Source organism: Agelaius phoeniceus, chromosome 3, assembly GCF_051311805.1.
Source record: "Agelaius phoeniceus isolate bAgePho1 chromosome 3, bAgePho1.hap1, whole genome shotgun sequence".
Taxonomy (NCBI): domain Eukaryota; kingdom Metazoa; phylum Chordata; class Aves; order Passeriformes; family Icteridae; genus Agelaius; species Agelaius phoeniceus.
Window position 1 is genome coordinate 35,692,523 of NC_135267.1, and position 22,227 is coordinate 35,714,749.

General features: G+C 41.0%; 2 long non-coding RNA genes across 2 annotated transcripts in view; both read right to left on the reverse strand.

Annotated features, from left to right (window-relative positions):
- The window catches only part of LOC143693697 (uncharacterized), a 230,250-nt gene that overhangs the window by 101,401 nt on the left and 106,622 nt on the right, over positions 1 to 22,227 (reverse strand). The gene's annotated exons all lie outside the window — the stretch shown is intronic.
- On the reverse strand, positions 5,106 to 20,791 carry LOC143693696 (uncharacterized). The gene is made up of 3 exons (XR_013181633.1): positions 20,690 to 20,791; positions 5,823 to 5,916; positions 5,106 to 5,232 (listed from the first exon to the last, which is right to left on the reverse strand). It is a non-coding gene; the product is annotated as an uncharacterized LOC143693696 (long non-coding RNA).

The following is a 22,227-nucleotide window of genomic DNA, read 5'->3' on the forward strand; positions in this document are numbered from 1 at the left end:
AAAGAAAACTACAAAAAGATAGGGAGAGTTGGGGAATCCCAGATTCTCTTTCCCTAGTTCCCAGTTGCTACTTGATTACTAGTTTCATCTCAAAATCCCAGAGAAAGAGCTGGGGATTTAAAACATATTATCAACATTTTAGCAACATTTGTGGAACTTGGATGTTAGTAGAAAATCGTTCACAGGGAAGACTTTGGAGGAATTACTCAAAACTTGGTCTGTGTGCACTGCTGGAATGCTTAGTGCTTCTCCAACAAAGTTCCAGTTTAGTTTTACAAGCATGGCAGCCTTTGCACATTAGCACATGTTATGTGAAACATCACCCCACTTTCCCAAAATAGCAGCTCTAATGAGTTTCATGGTGGCTGTCCTGCTGATCAGCCATGGGTTTATGAGCTACACTAGGAACCGATAGGGTGCCTGCGCCCGTGCATCGGCCCAATCACAGGCACAGTGCAGAACAGCCCCTGCCCACACAGGCACTGTGTGCTGGCTAATGAACAGGGAGACACAAACACAGTCATACCACAATTCATTAATAAATTCAGATGAACTGGTAACAACCTTTTGAAATTGTTCAACAAAACCCTTCAAAAATGTAGTAGTCTGGATGCACCTTTTTATTGGAAAACAAAAGCTAAAACTCACTGGCTCAGAGATGACAAAGTTGAAGCCTCTCTCCTCCAGCAGACATACAAGAGACAGAAGGAAAGAGACAAAAAGATAGAAGGCTTTCCATGCTCGCCCTTCTTCCACTAAATGCACACAAGCCCCTCTAGAAGCCAGCAGTAAGCCTGGGCTCCACCTGAGGGCATCATCCTGACACAAGGACACATATTAGGTTTATATGCAATACTCAACCCCTAAATGGGTATATTAATACTTACATTCTTTAAGGCTCCTGTAACAGAGCACAGGACCTGGGCAACGCAATATGGTTCATCAGGAGATCTCAATCATTGGTACAACTGGAACTTCGAGACTTAAAGATAAATTTCTCTGGCAAGGTGGATCACATCGCTTCTGTGGAAGTATGAAAAGCAGTCAACAAGCTGTAATCCCAACTCCTAACATATGACCAGGCACATACTAGTCTTCTATTCAAAACATCACTATTTTGTCACGTGACAAGAAATACACACACAACCAGAGAGAGAAGTGGAATGACAAAAAGTCCCCTTGGTCCATGACCAGGGAGAAGGCACATGGCCATAGCCTGTAGCACAACTAAGAGAGATCCTGACAATTGTGACTACAGCAGAAACATCCCAAGCACACAGTTGTAAATCCAAGAGCCTTTATACCACAGAGTCCAACATACTGCCATCATAGAAGGAAAACGTTTTTCAGATATGACAATTATACAAGAAGGAGTGCCCCATCAGAATACCCAGGCAGTCTGCAAATCACTCCCTGCCTACAGCTGCAGTGCCTTTGAGGGGGCAGGCTGCTGGCTTTGAGCTGAGTGCATTGATTATACAGCCTAAGCTAGATCTGACTGCCAAGAGTTTAAACTGGGCAAACCTACCACAGTGGGACAAAGAAGTACTGCCTGTTATATACAGTTTTTAAGCTCTCCCCACCACCCAAAGAAGCTCAGCAAGGTGAACTGCTGTGTTCCTATCAATTTCCCCCTAGAAGATCTATTTCCCAGGAGGCAGGAACTAGGCCGAGTTACAATAATCATGTCCCAGTTCATAAGATCTTGCCCTCCTTTCTGGGAGCACATTTACCCTGGTATGCCTTTGCTCAGCCTCTCACTATCACACATACAATTAAGTTCAGCTTCTAAAAGTTCTACCTGTAATTGGAGCCAGCTGCAACCTTTCTGACACATGCTAATTGCCAGTAATGATTTAAGTGCAGTCAATTCACATGCTGCAATTGTTTTAAATAAAGGAATCTCTCGTACCTTTTCCCTGAGAAAAATCTGTTAATCTTTGCTGCTGACTTATCAAATCCTCCCGTCACCTGTTTGCCATCATTTTCATGAGCTGATAACGTGTTTATTAGAGCCATAATATGCAGGTGGAAGCATAAAGGTCTCATTTGGTGGAGTATGAATTCTGTCTCATACATCTGTATGGAAAAGCTTGGTTTCACCCTTCAGCTGTGCCTCAGAAAAGAATAAGCTCTGAAATAGTATCTTTTATTCTTTTCAAATGAAATATTAGTTCTTTTAAGCTCAGTACATATCTCAAAATACCATTTGGATGTGCATGACAGGCTGGTTTTTGTTAACCTCCAGATATCATCACTGCCTATGGTAAATCTATCTAGCCTTAGTTAATTTCCATTTAATTGTATTCTCCTTTTAATTATTTTTCATATATAAAAGCAAGTTCTACAAAATAATAAAATGTCATGTGAATTCTATAAGGTTGGTTGAAGAGTGCTTCCCACAAATTATTTTAGTTCTCTGCAGAAGACTTGACCTGAGATATTGCAGACAACACACTTCTGGCAGAATGAACCCAGTATCTCTTCAGAAGTTTTGCTTTCCTCCCCACAGTCTTTGGGGGTTATGGTTGGGGGGTTAGATATTTTAGGGGTAGAAGTGTCTGACTGTTTCTTAAAGGATGCCAAGGAAATTACTACAGTATGGACACTGGGTTTATCAGTCTTCTTTTTCCACGCCTGAGTTACTCAGAGTGGACAATCAGATAGCAAATGGATCTGCTGCAGCCGAGTTCACTGACCCTTTGTCTGGCTTATGTGTGTGTTGCACTGAATGCACTTAACTCCTGGGGCAGCATTTACTAAAATCCAGCTTTAAATGGGGTCTAACCCAGGTATCTGCCACCTCCAGAAAGACATTCATAACCCTTGCTTCACCTGTGAGATTCTGCAGGAGAAAAAAAAATGTATGGACCAGAATTGAAGTGAGGATGTTCTGCCAAATATTTTTAGCTATCTAAAAGAGAAGAGAAATAAGTAAAAAGAGAAAAGTCACTTGAGTCACTACTCAAGGAATCAAGGCAGGTTTTTTCATGTGAAAAAACAAGACTGAATCAAAAGAGAAAATTTACAAGACAGGAAAAAAAGTTGTAAACAAGAAGCTAAACAAAAACCTAAATTATGTTTGGGACAAACTTTCCAAGTACAAGAGGAATTTAATCTGAGTTAGGATTCTTTGAATTGGCTCTTGAAAATATAAAATAGGAATCTAATTCTAGGACAGTATGTGGTTTACTATAAAACAAATCTAGCATATAATAATTTCCTTCCACAATTCCCATGACTTGTGGCACAGACCCAAACCCTCTTCCATGATTCACATCCAAACCTCCCAGGAGAGATGTGATGGCTAGATTGTTAGTTTTAGTGTATGAGTAGTTTGGGTGAAATGACAAATGCTAGCACTCAGTCATACTGTGGAGAAGCAATGACCACAGTTATGAGCAAAGGGCAGAGCTCCACTGGTGGTTTATTATTAGCATCTTGAACATGCGTAAAAACGTTGTGTTTTTTTTAAGGTAAATAACATTTTCCTACCTAACTGGCCATTCCTCAGGGACAATTTGTTAGTCATTCCACAGCATGAGCCAATTCCTCTTTTCCAGAGAGGAGAACAGAATGTCTCAGCAGATCCAGTAGTCTACCAGGCTGATGTTCCGAGGCGCCTTACAACTCCTAAAGTCTGCTTCTATGCCCAGTAATCTCCTGAATCTGCATGTTACACAAACTCTGAGCCAGTGCTGACCATGCCCAGACTAACACCTCCTGGAATAGCCTTCCCTACTGCTGAAAACCTTGCCAGAGTAAATAATGTACCAGTTTGCTGATGCAGCCTATTCCAGAACTCCTCCTAGCTTTAACCTTTCCAAATAGTCCCTAAATGTAAAATATAGTTAATCTATGCCTCTGACTCATCAGATTATTCATTCCAAAATTTATGTTTGTTGTTAATTACCCCCTTTTTGTTCCTGTTTGCAGATTAATCACAGATCAATCCATCAAAACAGGCAGAAAAACAAGTCCCAGCCTCATAGTCTCTGCTCACAACTCAATGCTCCTGACACAAGAGTGATCATTTCTACTACATGTTATTTCCTCCTCATCCCTGACTACCTGGTTGAAATTCTTGAATTGAGGAGAATACTGACAAGTATCAAATAATGTATGCACCTTTGACACAGCATTGCAGAAAAATAAAAAGGCATTTCTACTAAAATTTGTGAGCATTCCAGATTCATTTTCTAAAAATACCTCTTAGATATCCCAGTATTAGCAAATGAAAAACAACTGGAGAATATAAAGAAAAAAAATGAAGAAAAACAGAAAAAAAACCTTGCAACCTTTGACTGTAAAAGCTATCATTGGAGAGATCATATTATGCAGTTAGTTCTATATAACCACCTCACCTAAAACTTGTGGCAGTTAGAGATAATTCAACAGAGGAAAGCAGAAAGGCAGAGGTCTGCCTCAAAAGGCCAGCAACATCCTTTTTTTTTTCTCAGAGCAGTTCCTACTTCATGTGTGGTGTTCCACATGCCCATTGGACCTCAAGCTCTAAGTAGGAGCACTAAGCCAGTTATTCTTGTTTTTGAAGGGGAAGTGAAGGGAGAAATAGGAGGCAAAAATGGTGGTGACTGCTGGAGAAGCAGAATTTGAAGATCAAGATTTCCTGACTGACATTAAAAGAAAAGATGACTGAAAAATGGATATTTTGGATACTTTGGATATTTTCTGACACTTCCCAAAATGTATCTAAACAGCACCAGCCGTATCAGATAGAGGCACTGAGAGATGGATGTGAGCCAGCTGACAGATATGAGAGCAAAGGAGGGCAAGGGACTGGCAACATGAAAGCTGAGGCTACTGCAGAGCAGGGGAAAGCATATGCTGCAATTTCCCAGGCTGCCCCTTAAGCATGGAGAAAAGAGAGGAATACCACAGAAGCAAAGCAAGCTATGCCTGCCTGTCTTTAAATGTTTATCAACCCCTGGGTGATAAACATTTAAAGACAAGGTAGAAAAGAATTGCTTAGAGCCATTACAAACCTAGTAGTGCAGAGTTCAGCCTGGGCCAAGGCACTCCAGCCCAGTTTGCCAAACTTGGAAGTGGCTCCATACAAACCTAAGCAGCCTCTTACTTTCCTATCTGATGGGCTCTTAATGCAGTTCCTCCATCTCCCACGTGTGAACAGTTGTAATGTTATGTTCTTACTTGCTATAGGATACCAGAACTGTAATAGCAGTGGAAAGGCTGGAGAGAAATCAGGACAAGAACCTAGGATTAAAGAAAAATTTATTAGTTGTCATTAATAAAAAAACCTAAACAGAGTTGCAAGTTTCTGTATTTATCATGTGAATTTCCCTTGAAAACAAACAACCTCTAGTTCCCTGAGGACTTTTCCAACAGTCACTGAAGATATCTAATGAGGCAATATTTAAGAGACCTAATTATAAGAAAAAATAAACCTTGATAACCATCTTATCCCACGTACAGCTCAAATATGACTCAGAGTTTATTTTAATAATCCTCTCAGGTTAACACAACACAGTCCAAGCTACACTGTAGCAATGCAGCTACTGAGAGATCATGAAGAGGAGCCAGGAAGTCACCCACAACAGGATGCCTGACCAAACAGAGGTGAAAGACCAGAGATGTGATATGGAGGGCTGCAAATAGCAGCCTTGAGAAAGCAGGGCTTTGCATTGCAAACTCATATCATTATATCAATTTTGGCCACTTTGCTCTGATCACCTGTGTCAACAAGGCATTTCCTCTGTTCTGTACCTTGAGCCACATTGCTGCACCTGCCCTTGAGGGAGGAGTTATTGGATTAACCCAGCTTCCTCTTATCTGTGTTTACTCACCAAAATTACTCTGCAGAGAAAACTCCCTGAATCGTCCCAGAGCTGCAGTTTCACTCATATGCAAAAACTCAGATGTGGCATTAAACATGCAGAGCTTAAAAAAAAAAAAAAGAAAAGAAAAGAAAAAAATTAGAAAAAAAAGTTACCTCATTGTGAGTAACCACCACAAGCCAAGCTGGGTGAAGTCACTGGGGATTTTTCTTTCCAGCACGCCCACGCTGCTGGGACTCTTTCAGAGGGACAGACACCTGCAGTGCTGCTGGGCAAAGGCAAACCTTTTTTCTCCACTTTCCCTGAACCAGGGGAGAAGAAAGTGGGTAACCACCAGAACAGACAAGGAAACAGGTTCAGACATGTTACTTTTGCTGCTTGTGCTGGGCCAACAGGGGAAAAAAAAAAAAAAAAAAAGTGGAGTAATAAGGAATCTGCTTGCTAACACTAGTGTTGGCTTTGCACCAAAACCATGACCCTTACAGCGTGTCACTATAGGATTGCTAGGCAAGCTGCTGGAGTCATTGAAGCAAGAGAGAGAAATCCCCAGATTTCCTACTGTGTGTAATTCTGCATAGCATGAGCTAACCATAACCCCCCTGAGATACCTCTTGGTTTTAGTCTCAAAATGGCCCCAAAAAAGATACGTACAACAAAAAAAAAAGATTAGAACTACACAACATTTATCTTTAAAGCAAGTAAATTCTGATAACCAAAGACAAAAGACTTTAGCAATACTTTGTTTTGCTTTAAAGCAGCCTTCCAATCCTGAACTGGGAACAAAATCTCAGAACTGTATTCCCAATTGCTGAGATGGAGCAAGATACAGCTCCTAATGAGTCTTCCCACCGAACAATCGGCTCCTTCAAGGTGAGCAGAGATTTCAACTGAAGGATAAGCAGGAAACTGTTAATGACAACCTTAAAAGGTTAGATAAGGAAACAGGTTCCAAAGTACCTTATATTTATCTACTTGGCTTTCACCTGCAGATACTTGTGCCTCTTACTGCCTCCTCTGCAGGCCATTAATGACCCACCATATTGCTTACAGAAGACTTCACAGTAAGTCATTTGTGTGAAAGAACTGTCATATCTACTTGGGAAAAAGTGAAAATATTCTCCTTAAAGGCAAAGGAAATGGGCTACTTCTCTCACCTGTAAATGGTAATTTCCCTCTGCTGAGACCACTCTCTAATAATATAGGCCTGTACTTAGTCAAAACCAGTGACTTGCATCTCAAATGCAGGAACACCAAAGATACTTCTTCAACACATCTGCTGAACCTTTAGCATAATGTTTTCTAAGGAGCTGCATTTTTTCACAGCATCCTGAAGCTCAGGAAGCTCTCATCATGACGTGAGGGCCAATTTAAAATTCAATGAAGACAAAACATACCGATGTAACTGATGCAAGCTAAAGTTGGATCTTGCAGCTTTCTAAGCCCTTCTGCAGACAGACAAGCAAATCCTGGTCAAAACCAGCCTATACCCACAACTATGCCAAACTGGAGTTTCAAAGAATATGCCACCATTTTGAAAAAATGAGAAGGAGAGTAGGGTATCGGCACACTGAAATATTTTCTTAGCCTATCTTTCTAAGTACTTATAGCCGTGCTTCTGAAGTCCCCTTCTTCTGTCAAGTGGAAAATTTCTGAGATTCCAGAGGCCCACATGTGACTTGGCTAGAAAAATGCAAGGCCCAACCTTTTAGCACACAGGCCACCCACATGAACAGATCACTCACAGGACCTGGGATAAGAAGTCTGAACTCTCAAATAAATCAAGAGTTTGACCTTGGGTGGGTTTAGCAGAGCTTAGAATCAAATCTAGGGAGTCAAACACACATGAATACTGCAGCTCTTTTCTGCTACAGCTTCCTGATAGGAGAAGACAATGATCAATGTTGAAGAATAACTCAGTGAACAGGAATGCAGAGTGTTCACAGAGGTATATTGGCATACTAGACATTTTACGTTGGGAAGAAGAGATGGGAAAACAAAATTTCTCACTAGAGGAAGGAAAATTAAAAAGGACAGAAATTAAAAAGAGTAATTGACAAATAGCACTCTCAAATACAACCTGCTAAGCTGAAAGGACCTCCATACCTACAACATAGGATGTATCTAAGGTGCTGTGATAACTTGGTACAACATAATTTTCTGGTTGTTTGTGAGTTTACATAGCTGCAAGACAATCATTTTCCCCAATAAAATCATTCAGCAAGCACGTTTCTAGTGATTCACTCGACTTCTAAAATAAACACTATCACAGCTGATTATAAGCACTTACCCATGCTGTAACTGCTGTCATGTTCAGATACACAGGAGTATAACATTACTTTCAATAACAATACCAGAAAAATGACATTCATTTTCTAAGTCAAGCAAGGTCTTACTTTCAGCTTGAGGGCATTCAGCTGTCTGCCTGTAATAAGGGAACTTTTCAATGTCATCTCCAGGCAAGCCCAATGTTCAGGAAAAGTTCTACAAATCAAAGCACAGACCATATGATTTTGATGACAACCCGCTCACCCAAAGAGAAAAGTGCAGGATGCATGCAATCCCTTGCCTCTCCCCAGACAAACCAATACCTTTATTTCCCCCTGCAATGGTTTATATACTGAAAAGAAAAATAACAATGGCTATTAACCATCTGCTTCTCACCCCATTACAGTTAAAATGTGGTCAACTGAATAATTTACTTCTTTTTGCTCTGCCTGGGAGATAAGATTGGTGGGAAGGAAAATTATATTCCCAGCTCCTAGCACAGGAACAAATAGGGGACCTTCAGCAAATGAGAGAGAGATTAGAGAGAGAGATAAGGAGGCCCCTATTTTCTGGCAGAGATGGAAGTGGGGATACGCTGAGCACAAGAAGGCAAACCTGCGACCAGCAGGAATGTTTGAAGAAGCAGTAGATGGGAGAGGACCCTGGAGAGACCCCCCAGGGGAAAAACATGGTGCAGGGAGGTCTCAGTGCCATATTCAGGGCTGCAGAGCACCACATGGTGATTGTCAATATTATTATAATTTTCTGGAACTAGTTAGCAAGGTCCCCCTGACAGCCTGAGAAGTTTTTATGAAACAGATTTGGTGAAGTGGGTTGAAATAAATTCACGAGAGGTGCTGGACTTCCTCTGAGTTGTGACGAGTGCTGGAGAGGCAGAGATGGGGTAGGCAAAGGTACAAGCTGGCTGTCACACCTGGGGACAGCCAAGGAGTACAGAGCTGGCCTGCACGTACACTGAGGGCTGCTGCCTGCTGATAAAGAGGCAGCATTTTTACCTCAGGGTAGCCAACATGCATGTCGAGGTAAAATAACAGCGACAATGAGGCACTACAAGTTTTACCATGAAGCGACTTGCCAAGATGAGTATTGTACCCTGCCTGGGGTTGACCTGAGGGAGTTTACCTCATGGTAAAACTAATGTATGTTGCCTTCACTGAGATTTCTTATTCAGACAGTTGACATGTGCCTTTGTAACCCTGAGGAAAAACCACTCAGGTTTTTCTGACATTGAAAATATGATGATTCACATCTTTGTGCCCTGTTCAAGAAACTGAAACCATTTTGCATTTGCTCTGGGTGTCATTAGTAATTTTTCTTCACTTACTTTCACTTAAAAGCATATAATTTGACCAATACACAGATGTATATGCTCACCAGACAGGCTTCTGAAATTTTGCAAAGAATTTTTTCATATACTGCAGATGTAATTTACTTTTCATTTCTGCACAGGGCCATGTTTCACTATGTCATTTTCTTGCAAACAGTTAAGAGGAAATTAACACAACACAAATTAAATTTTTAACCAAAATCACTCTGGAGGAATAACCCATCTTCTTCTTCTAATTAAAATAAACCTTATTGTTCAGCATTTTATAAAAGGAATTAAAAGTCAACATGCAGGTGAAAACCCTTTCATGCATATATAACTCATTATTCTGCTCATGTGCCAGTATCACAACACACCAAATAAATACATATTAAACTTTTCACAAGCATTAATTATTGAGAAGTAAGCTAAATTCTTGCATGAGTATTATTAAAACATTATCAGAAACTTCCACACTAAACTCACTGGGGATCAGTTTCATACTCCTTGCATCCCTCAATACATATTCTGGGTGATAACTGTAAGCAATTTAGGGTAGGGATGACCCTTCCTTGTTTAAGAAATGGTCAGTACCATTTATAATTTCACTCCTCCTTCACTGTAAACAATGATCAGTGACAATTGATAGCAGTTTTAATGGTTTCTACATCCTTTATAAAGGATTTTAGAGAGAGGTCTTTTAATTAAAGCAGTCTTGGCCTCTCTATAGAAATATAGCATAGGAATTGGGTTGTTTTTTATGTGCCTCCTTCAATCAGGCAAGATAGAACAGGCTGGTCAAGTTTTCTCTGACCCTCTTCCACACTCTCCAGCCCCAGTAAAATGACCTTTCCCCCTCCATGGTACCATGAGCAGCCAGCAGATGGATACAAATGGTGGATGCTCGTCCATTACAGAACTCTACAAGGTTGCTCATCTGCACACAGCAGTCAGAAACACGTGGTGTGCCTGCGTTAAGCCTTTTGTGCTCAGTGGTAGATAAGCTCTCAGCTGCTACCCCTGGCATTTCCCACCAGGATAACAGAATACATCTGCAGGCACATCCTGGCCAAGGTCTGACGTCTCACATCTGCCCTGCACCACCATTTCGGGTGCCTCTGCCCTCTGCATGATCATGTTAGGACTTCAAGAATGTGGGAGACCTATGCAGCTACATCAGCCTCCAGGAAGCTGGGTCACATATCAGGCAGGGGTTAAGTAGGGACAGATGAACATCTAGCTTTGGCTTAGGTACTCCTCCCAACCCTCTCAGAAGACTAGAACGTTCCAGGCTCCCAGCTACAATAACACTGGATGTCTGTGTAGAAATAACACAGAAATAACACAACTACTGAGGTGATGACAAACACACAAGCATAAAAACACCTTCTTATCCATCTCCCAAAGCACTTCAAAGGTAGGAAGTGTTTTTCCACCTGATGAATTTGGTTTCTCTATAGGACAAATTTATGGATTACATAGTTGCTCTGAGTTGAAATATGCAAAGACAGTATTAGCAACCCATGCATTATATAATGCAGTAAAAGATGGCCTGGGGTTTCTACTATTTCAGAGGTTTGGGTCATGCTTCCAACCTTTATTGTATTGATAGAAAGGTTAAGAAATTAGTATCCTAGTGGAAGCCAAGATCCTCATTGCCATTACCTTCATTTTGGGAGCTAGAAAAATGTCAAATGTTACAAGAATCAAAATGCAAATCACAAGGGAAAACAACCAACAATCCAAAGGAAGACCAAATCTGCCACACCACACCAGGCCAACCGTTCATGTCCAGCATCCCACTCCTAGCAGAAGCATTTAATCACTGCCTTGGATTTCGAGAAAGACACACATAATGCACCTTACCAATTAAAAAATGCTGTATGTGGATAAGGGAAAAGCCTTCCTGATCCCTACAGAGACTACCCAATGTGCTCAAATATGAGATTTAATTAAGCCTGTATTATTACTTCAAATGTTACAACTGTTCATAACGTTTTCTAGGCTCCTTTCAATCCAGCATGGCATTCACATTTACAGCCTCCTGTGGCTCAGAAGTCCACCAGCTCAGCCTCACTCTGTGAGGCACCTTGTGTGGATGAATACAATTTACTGGCCCTTTTACCTCATTTTCTTTATACAACACCATGCCAGGCAGAAATCTATAGCTTTTTTGATTATGTCACCCACCTCAGGCAGTCACCTCCAAGTCCACCTGGATGTTGGCTGGGTGATGATAGAGAAGGAAAGTTGAGAGGAGGAAAGGAAGTCATAGAAAAGGTGCATCAGGACTAGCAGCACAATGCCTTCTCAAGCTTGCCTAGACACCCTGAGTTTTCCTGCATGTGCAAAATTAGGAATATATCTATAATGGTGCAATTATTAATAAAAAACAATAATTAATTATATTATCATTACTTCAGCCTCCCTTCTTAAACATCCTTTGCTTTCTGCCTCTGCAATCCCACAAAAATTTACTTTTAACATGTTGAAAGCAGCAGATAAGAGAGAAACAAAACCTCAGGTCCAACTATAAAGAGAAAAGGAAGGAAGGAAGAGGGAAGGCAACAAGTTAATAATTGTTCAGAATCTGAAGTCTACAGTAAAGAGGGAAATAGTTTTGTTCTGTTAAACAAACACCTTACTAATGACAGGGTCTCCTGCCCATTTCCCACAATCCTCTGGATAATTTTTTTTTTAAAGGATCTGTAGGTTCAGCCTGTGCCTTACATAAAGTTGATTCTGAAGAAAATTACTTGGAGGGGGAAGGAAAAAGGGGAACTAACAGGGAAGTCAATTCAGAGAAGAAAATGTTGTGTTTTTGGAAATTCTCCTCCCTAAAATTACACAGTACCTCATTTTGGAAACTGCAGAGTAATACCTCAGCAGTGCTGGAACAGAGTGAGACCCTGGGCAATGCCAGCTGACAATCTGCCCCAGCTGTGGCTGCAGCGCTGCAGAGCCAGAGAGCCTGGAGCCCTGCAGCCCATCAGCTGACTGCTGGGGCCACATCTCAACTGGGAACAGCTTTCTACAGGGGAAACAGACATTGCCAATGGAAGTTTTTCCTTTTGAAGGAATTTGGTGTCTTCCTGTAAATCTGCATGACTGCAAGGCAGCTTATCAATAAACCAGAGTGAGCTCAGCAGAAGCCCACCAGCACTGGAGCACTTGCCCAATGTGCAGGGGCTGAGGGAGGTGGGCTTGTCCAGCTTGGAGAGATGGCTTTAGAAAACAGCAGCCCCCCAGGGCTTATGAGGGTAACCAGCAAGGAGATGGAGGCATGTTCTTCACCGCAGTACATAGTGGGAGGGCAGTGAGCATAAGTTGCTAGCAGGGTTAAGACTGGATTTGAGGGAAAGATTTTTTCACAATAAAAGTCTTTGAAATCAAGCAGGGGAATAGGATGTCCAGAGGGGTTCTGCAATCTTCATTCCTGGGGGCTTTCAATACCTGACCAGACAAAGTCCAGAGCAACCTGGTCTGATCTTTTAGCTGACCTCATTTTGAATAAAAGGTTTCACATCAGGCTTTCTAAGTCCCTTCTAACCTGAATGATCTTATGATCTTAAAACACTCTGCCTGCTCCACCATACACAGATTAGAGAACTGAACCATTTGGAGCAGATGAACTCATTCAGATGCAAACCACACCATCCCTTTGCATCTCCTTTAAATTGTGTTAGAAATCATTCAGCTTATCATCATCATCAGTGCCCATCTATTTGCAGTTTGTGTGACTAGAGATCTCATCAAGTAATTCTGTTATCTGACACTTGTTTATAAACCTTTCTACAGCATTTACAAATGCTGTACAAACAGTGCACTAATGATAATGAATCAAGGCTCCTGGAACATCCAGACCACATCCTGCAGCCACCCATTCCCTGTAAAGCTTGGAGAGTCTCTATCCCATCCCTTTAGCTGTTTTAATTCTGTGTCTTTATGAATTGCCTGTGATACTGAGGGGCCTGTTGGCACTCCAGCACAGTATCATTAGGCTTTACTATCATTACCTACCTAAAAGTTTTGAGGAGCAAGCAGAGCAAACGCAGCAACCTCTTCTAAGTACTAATGCTTTTTTTCCTGTTCGTGTCACACTTGTGAAATGTGTCAATATCAAACAAGCATCTAGTATCTAATGAAAGACTTTGGCAAGCTCTCAGCAGCCTTGAGATCAGCCTCTGAAATGTGAGGACGTTCAGCACACAACAATAAATGCACTGGTCCATATGGGTCCTGAGGTCATTAAAGCCCAGCACAAAGTATATGAAGTCACTGCAAAGATTCTAATAAAACTTTACAGGCTTTGGAACAAGCAAACAGAGCAGGAACAGCAGATTACTATGATTTTGGAGAGTATTGTGATTTTCCCGTTTGGCAAAGCAAAATGTTAAGAATAGGAATCCAGGGAACTACAAAAGTATAGGCTTCAAACTTTTCACTGTCCTATAACACAGTAACATCACACTCTTCAAAGTACTCATTTCTGCAACACCTCTGCAAGGTAAATACAGCACCCCTGTTCTACAGATTCAGAAGTGAGGCACTGGAAAACTAAGTGGTATGTTGAAAACCATACAATGAACAGAGAACTGAATCCAGGTCTCCCAAATCCCAGGCCATTATCTAGACCTGGTAGACATGGCTAACATATATTTTCTTACAAAAATTTAGGTGTTTTCATCCTCAGAACTAGTCTGCAAAGATTTTCTAAAACACTTCATCTTCTTCCAATTTACCAAGATTTCGATTTCTCAAAATTTAGACAAACATTTGGCTGAAATGTAACACAAAAAGTGTTCAAACTAGATCACTTTTGAACATTGTGAAGTGAAATTACCTTGGAAATTTTTAATTGCATGTGCTTTCCCTACCTTTTTATTTCTATTTTTGTACAAGAATAAACCATTGCTGGTTGAAAAGATGCAAAAATTGGGGTCGTGGTGTCTAGAAACTACAAGATTAGACAAGTAAAATCTACCACAACACCTGCTGCTCTTCTAGATGCCCCACACACAGCACTTTTAGCAAGAATTACTGAGTCAAGAGATACCTAATTAGCACTTAGTCTGCATCCGACCTTCTGCATCTGACCCAGGTGCAGAAATGAATATGATAGCTGAAGTTTCAGTTTTCTAGCTTTCTGTTTTTAATGAAAAAACTGTTCTTCTGTCAAGCAAGAGTTTAATGGAAGTTTTTTTTTGAGCAGTCCCATTGCCAAGTACTCTCAAGGCCCATTAATTCACCCAGTAAGGGCATTTAGTGTCTCTGAGTGCTCAATACTTTTGTACTTGACCCTCTGGGATCAACATAACATGATACTCAGAGGCAGAAAAGTAGTTCCAAGTAGCACAAAACCTAAAAGTGTTGGTGCACATTCGCCGGCAGATTTAACTGGGATGGATGAAGCATTCAGCAGCTGTCGCCTCCGTCCCTCTTTTGGAAGCCACCATCCCAGGGAGGCTTTAGCACAATGAGTATCCCCTCTTGAGTCAGCAGAGTACAGCCTGAAGTCAGCAGGAGCCCACAGGAGGACAGGACAGCAGGCCCTCAGCTCCCTGGCCAGGGTGCAGGCACACATCACGTCCCACCAGCCCATGGCAAGGCACAGGGTGGGGAGGGAGGGGAGCTGGGAGCCGTTTCTCCTTCAGCTGCCTCTGACTGAACTCTCACCAAGCATGAGTCAACACCCAAAGCCGGTTAGAGGGCTGCCAGCATACAGCTCTGCTGGTTTATAAAAAGGAATGACCCTATAAAAATAGTTAGGGTTCAAACCTTCAGCATGCACATCTGCTCTTTGAGACAGACTCTAAGGTCACTTTGAATCACAAAGTGAAATACATGGCTAGTGAAATCCTAGAAAAATGACTGCCTTTCCCCTTGAGTCTGAACTTTTATCTGCTCATCTGAACATTTTGCAAAAAACAACAGAAAACCTATTACAAAGATTGCTGGTGCATGAAATGATTGAGAAATATTTGCAGTTTGAAAGCAGTTTCACTTCCTGCCTGATACCACAATGAAGCTTTTTAATAAAGTTAACATCGCTGTTAATTGTTTTACACTTATGTCCTTATTTCGTCTGTTTTATATTTCTTGAATACTTCTGTTAAAGAAAAAAACCACATCTCCTAAAGGCAGAAGTTCCTGAGTTTTCATTGTAAGTCACACTGCTGATAATGTAATAATGTTTCTAATAATAATACTTTATGCTTACACTGTAGAGCAGCTTTCATCCAAATACTTCAATGCATCCTACCAATTTTAGCTAAGCTACCTAAATATAAGCATACCATTTAACAGCTGGGCAGCTTGAAAGATTTTGTGACCCTCTTTCCACAAGCATACAGGCTGAAGAAGTATGTTATGGAGTCCTGAGTTAAAATACTTCAGTAACCATTAAACTATACTGCCTGTGCAACACCTATTCACAGCAGTTAAGCTCCAGAGCTGATAGAATACTAATTAAATTAATTTTGCAAATGCTTGTGTGCTGATATTTGTAAGGTTGTGTTCCAATATGCAGACAAGCTGTTAGATAGTCATAAAATGTATTTGAGTTGTGAAAGTAATGAATTTCAGCATGAATAACTATCTAAAGACAGTCCTACGGAATAGAAAACATAACAAAAAGCTATCATATGTCCCCTACTATTATTTTTGGTGACTTAAAATGTTTCAGCTGCCCACTCAAAAAGCCACGTGAGCACTATCGTAATCTTGCAGGCTCTGTCTCTTTCTAGAAACTGCTTGCACAGTGTCCAGAATAAAAAAGCTAAATTTGTTCATTGCATTTTTAACCAATGCAGTTAAATACAAACCCAAATAACATCCTGACCCACAAAGGAATTGCTACAGGGATGGCTGGCCAATTGTTCTTGCCTTTAGTTCCAAAGGAGGCTCTCTGGTTTCTTTAACAGCCTCTTCCCAGGTGGTGTAATTGGCAGCATGGCCATTACCCACTAAAGTCACACAGCCAAACTTTGGTAACAGAGTGATAACCCAGCCCATGCTCTGCACTGCCTCAAAGGTCATGTTTCTTGCATCTTTTTCTGAAGCCATCTGGGGGCACCTGTTGGCTGTTGGACTTGCTGGAATCTGGGCCATTTTTGCAGGATGCTGGACATTCTAATATAACTAAATAATGTGATACATATATATTAGAAGTCTTTCCTTTTTAACAATTTTCTTCCTATATGGAGAGTTAGACAAGCATATTTAAAATGCATAGGGCTAAATGAATTGCAAGACCAACACCAAAATATGATTATGGTTAGTGACAAATGTGGGAAATACACAGTAAGACAGGGTGTGAAGGGCAGGAAGCAAAGATGGTATCTGGGTGATTCATGTATGCCTTTGTCTTCCAATCAAAAAATTTACTACCCAGGGACAATCCCAGAGTGAGCTGCTGTGAAACCATCATAATATGTACATTCCTTCTGCCTAGGCAGACTTGTGTATGTTAGATCCTTTCAGTGCAGCACACTGGAGGGTTTATGGACCAGGACCTGAAACAACTGGTCAATAGCAGAAATCCTAGAGAAAAGCTTTTTCTGATGTGAAGAGTTTTCTTTCCTCTTCAGGGAGTCCTGACAGCAGTCTGAGGCTATCACTGTTCTCTGTCTCAACTTGCACATTGCCCACTGCCCACCGTGACAAGGGAAGGGCTGATGGCCAGCAGACACACAGGATTTGCAGCACGTTTCCAGGTGGGCAGTGTCACCATGGGACCTGCAGAATCTCCAGTGCTTTAAAATTCTGCTTTTATCCCTCCTTCTTTCTTTAAGTATACTATTTCTTTTTTGTTTTCTGATCTTGACTATACACTCAAACACACAGAGATCATCAGGTCACCAGGGCAGGGCTGGGCTGGCAGTGTCCCTCTGTGCATGCAGACTTGTGCACACATACACCTGGCAGGATGACCACATTTCAAGCAAGAAACCAACAGTGGACAACAACTGAAGTGCAATATATAAAAGGAAACATGGAAATTTGAGGACAACTTTTCCCTGTTTCAGCAGGAGAAACAGGGTTAACTTATAACAAGGGACAAGGTATTATAATGATGGAATTATCACTGTACACTTTTTTTTCCTGGTAATTCCCAGAATTTCCACTGTCTTTGTGAGGATATCTTCTATACCATACCCCACATCCTTGCATTCCAACCTACTAACCTTACTCTTTCCCAATACCTTCATATCCACCACTCCAGCTTCTTATGGCTATCAAAACTCCATACAGACCTACTTACCTGGATCATACAGAACATGCATATCTATATTCATTTTTGGGCATATAAAGAATATTTAGGCAACAATCCAATTCCTTGAACCTTCTGTGTTCTTCAAACCCTCTTCTCTGCATTGCCCAAGATTTAGGACAAAACCTGGTATCTCCTCTTAAAAACAGATCAAGGCACAAACTGCAGTGTTAAGAGTCCTGGAAATTGCATCTCTCCATACCTATTTTCCACTAGACCTGAGCACTTGTCAGTCAGGGTACTAGCTTGGTCAGGCTGTACTTGTTCATCCTGTTTGGCTAACATAAAATATATATATGCATCTATCATATGAAGAATGGATGTTACTATGTTGATGGGCACTGTAATATATTACAGGTTGCAAAATAAAACAAAACAATGACCTATGTTATAGGAATAACAATTGGTAAACATGCTATCTCCCTATTTATGCAGCATTTCAGATTTGTCTGGCTTTTACTGTACTGCAAGCTACATTTGCTTTGTGTTAGGTTACCCTTCTCTTTTATTCTCCTTTCAAATCAATGGAGATTTGTTCTACAGTTACCATTTTTTTTCTTTTCTTATATACCACTCCACTATCCACATAAATGCAGCAAGATCAACCAGCCAAGTGCAACTAAAGCAATCTTGGAAATAACAGGAATAAAGTAATATATCCCTTAACCCTTCCTTCAGTACACAAACAAAAAGTTGCTAAACAGTACAAGCCAGCCAACATGAAAATCTCCAGCATTGTTCTCTTCTTGATCCTGATTTAAAAGGTAAAAAAATGGAAAATACAGGAGAGGAAAAAAAAGGCATAGACAAGTACAGTTATAAGGACAAAAATAAATTTTCATGTAGGGCATTGTATCAAATTTCCAAATCTTTTCCTGGTGTATACCAAATACCTTCTCAATGATTCAACTAACAGAGGATACAGCAGTCTATTGATCCAGTTAGCATAACTGCAAGTTGTATGTGAGTACACAGACACATATTAAATACATTTTGGAAACAAAAAGTAGTTTTTAGTACATCACTCCTCTCAACATGGCTGTAGCAATGCTGCCAATTGTGCTGCAGTTTAATATAGATTTCCTATGGAAATTAATTCCACATGCTGGAGGCTTACTGGTTAATGCCAATGAGTCACTCATTTATCTGTTTTGCATTTGTTGACTGTCAATGTTATAGAATAACCCTCACTTCTCTTGCTATGAGACAGTGAATAGTAGCTCCTCATGTTTCCTCTGTTCAGTAGTTTCCAGTAATTGCCTTATGCTTCTCAAGGAAATTTTACAGTGTACTATATGTCTTTTTATACAGGCCTCATACCTAAGATCTTTACACTCTTATTTAGTCCATTTTGTTTCATATGAAGTTTGTGAGGCAAATATTTATAGTATAATTAGTAAGCTCCTAAATTGTAGAGTATATTGTTAATATTTTCGTTATCAGTCTGTTTCCTTGCAGATAAAAAACAGTTGTTCGGTGAAGACATGTAAACATCATAGCTAAAACGAGAGTGGATGTTGTGTATTTACTTTCTCCATGTGATCTCATGTAATTGTGTAGGGCTGACTGAGCATGTTAGGGGTATAGTTCGGTTTGAGATGGAGTTCTGCAAGGAAAGCATTGTTAACCAAAGCTAGATCCTCTTACTCTGGTTTTTATTCTACTCTATTCTGCTTCAGCAAGATTTCACCTGGGAGATTTGCAGCTCAGAAACAGCCTGAAGTCATTGTCTCACATTAAGGAAGCATATCTAGGGAGACCAATTTCCCTTCTGTGTTATCAGTGCTCTTCATGTAAGTGATAATTATAGGTCAGGGCCTGATTCTCAGCTTACCACAACAATCGTGAAACTATTAATGTCCACTGAGTTTCTCCCAATACAATAGAGATTTCCAAACCCTGCAATCAGTTAAGATAAATATTACAATTTTGTAAATGACCTTCTGAGGATCCTGGTGACCATATGTTTGAATCCCAACATGCATACTGGACATAAACAGCACATTATTTCCAAACAAATTATGAAATTGGTTTTGTTAAAAGCAACATTTGGTAAAAAGTCCTTTAGCGAATGAATTCCTGCACTTAACAGAAAGCAAGAAAACAATTGTTTCCTGTAATTGGACAGTTTGATTAGAGGCAGGTGGTGCAGAGCTGAGAAAACTGGAGCCATGAAGCCAATTTTAACATCAAGTACGCTTCCTTTTCTTTAGGATCCAGAAGCATAACGTGCAAATTGCTTCCCCCCCAAAAAAAAAAAAAAATCAGTTTCTATTTATTATCCCTTCTGGTACACTATCCATAGTAGAAGTCTGCAGCTTGGAAGGAGTTGCACACTTGATGCTCATCATACACAATGATGCAGGTATAAAAAGGACAGAGACTTAAGAGGGAAAAAAAAAAGAAAAAGTAAAAAGTGTTTAAAATTTCCTTGAAAGGGTAGGCAAGAGGTGGTGTTGTGGCAAGGACCTTTTCTTGTAAACTTCAATTCAAACAACACACCCTCACTAATTACCAGCTGTAGCTTTATTACTTTTATGACCAGTAGTCTGAGGAGTCCCAGTGATGAACCACTGTTCTGGGCAGCATAGAAAAGAAGCATCTTGGACTGCAGTAGAATTTTACTTAATTTGTCTCTTGTTGAAATTTCAGTGTGTATCGATCCCAATTACCACACAAGTAAATACAATAACCAGGTCTACTCACCCAGCCTCAGCCCAAATTAAGCCAGACACCATATCTACTCAAGAAGAAACTGAAGTCCTGCCATGGGACGGGAAAGAGGTTGACCATTTTATATACAGCTGATGTTAAAGTACACAGAATACTGAACATTGAACTTAGATAGAATTAGTTTTCTTCTTTATAGTCCACTCCACACTGATCATTCACAAGAGTATGGCTTTAACAACTGAAGGATAAAAGCCCCAGGGACAAATTTGCTGCTGGTATAGGCCAACATATGACTTTGATCAGTATGACAGCACACCAGGAACTGCCAGCGCCACCAACCTCTCTGGAAGCTGACTCCTCGTGTGCTGAGGTGGGAGATGCTCATCACTCCCATTCTGACACGGTGCAGAGGACGTGACCTCATCCCACCCACTCCGACCGAGAGCCCGCTGCACATCTTGTCAGCAGGCGAGAACAGGAAGAGCGCACCGCGCTGGGCCCGGTGCGTGGGAGGAGGAAGCCGCCTTGGTTAGTGTCACCCAGCGCGACTGCGAGCGCTGCACACTCCCACTCCAACCACCTGCATCCTACCAGCGAGCTGCACCTCTCATCTGGACTGAGACGCTGTGTGAGCACAAATTTACCACCCCATGCTGCCGGGAAGGGGGAGGCCTGTGCAAATGGTGGCACTAAACCACTAAGCGTGGTGAGCAATGTGGTGGCAGGAAGGAGCTTCTCAAGTGCAAGGCAACACTTGCAAGGGCCACTCCCAGGCTTGTGAGCCTTCCCTGTCACCCTGCTCACAGCTGGGCCTGATTCCCCCGCCTAGCCATGAGTGTGGGAGTGCCTTTAGGCAAAGCTTCCTCCAGAAGCACTGTCTAGTGAGGTATATTAGCAAAATGCACGCAGATCGGGTCAGAAGCATCAGCAGTGTGATCACAGCGAGGGCTGACACCTGTGCAGACTACAGGTGGATGACTTAGAACATGTGACAGGGTAGAACAAACCAGTCCAGCTGGTGCTGGAATGAGAGACAAGTAACATACATGGATATGTTGGTACTATTACAACAGCAATATTTTCACAAGGAAGATAAGTACTGAACAATATCTTTACTGTACCAGGCACACACTTAGCTTCAGTCAGCATCAGCCATGCATGACCTCTTCTCCATCTATTCTTTCCCCCAACAAGGTATTTATTGCAGGCATATTTGCAGGGCAAGTGACTTTCTGCATCCGTACTTGCACCTCTTAAATGATAGTAACATGCTGTATATTATATCCCAAATATTTACAAGTTAGACTTAGAAACAATGTAAGAGTAAGGGACAGCAGAAAATCCAAGTGGTTGCTTACTGCCAGAAAAAATGCTCTTTGTTAAAGAAAATCACTATTTATGAGAAACAGTAGTGAAGCTATATGAAATCTAGGAATGTCTTCATGTCTCTAACACACTTCATTGGTCAGTGCTCGTAACTTGTTAGTTCCAGCTCAAAATATCATCTTTTTCTTAGTTGTCCCAAAATTGTCCTTACTTTGCCATAAACTCTTCCAGAGCGGTGCAACCAGGATCCAGAACAATGATTGTCAAGCACTACTGAACATTGGTTCAGTAGTGACCAGACAAAAGGATTTGATAAAATAGGAAGAGTCATCACCCACAAGATGGGAAATTAAGCACTTTCTGAGCAACTCCTGGAGCTCAAGCCTTCCTTGGCAAGTCTCTAAGACACCCACTAAGATGAGAGGAAAAGGAACTGTTCTGAACATAACACTCTGGATGCTGGTCTGGAAGAGGCTCCCTAAAACTTGCTTCTCAACACTGAATAAGCTTGATCATCCTGTGTCACATTTATAATATCCACTTACTCCATA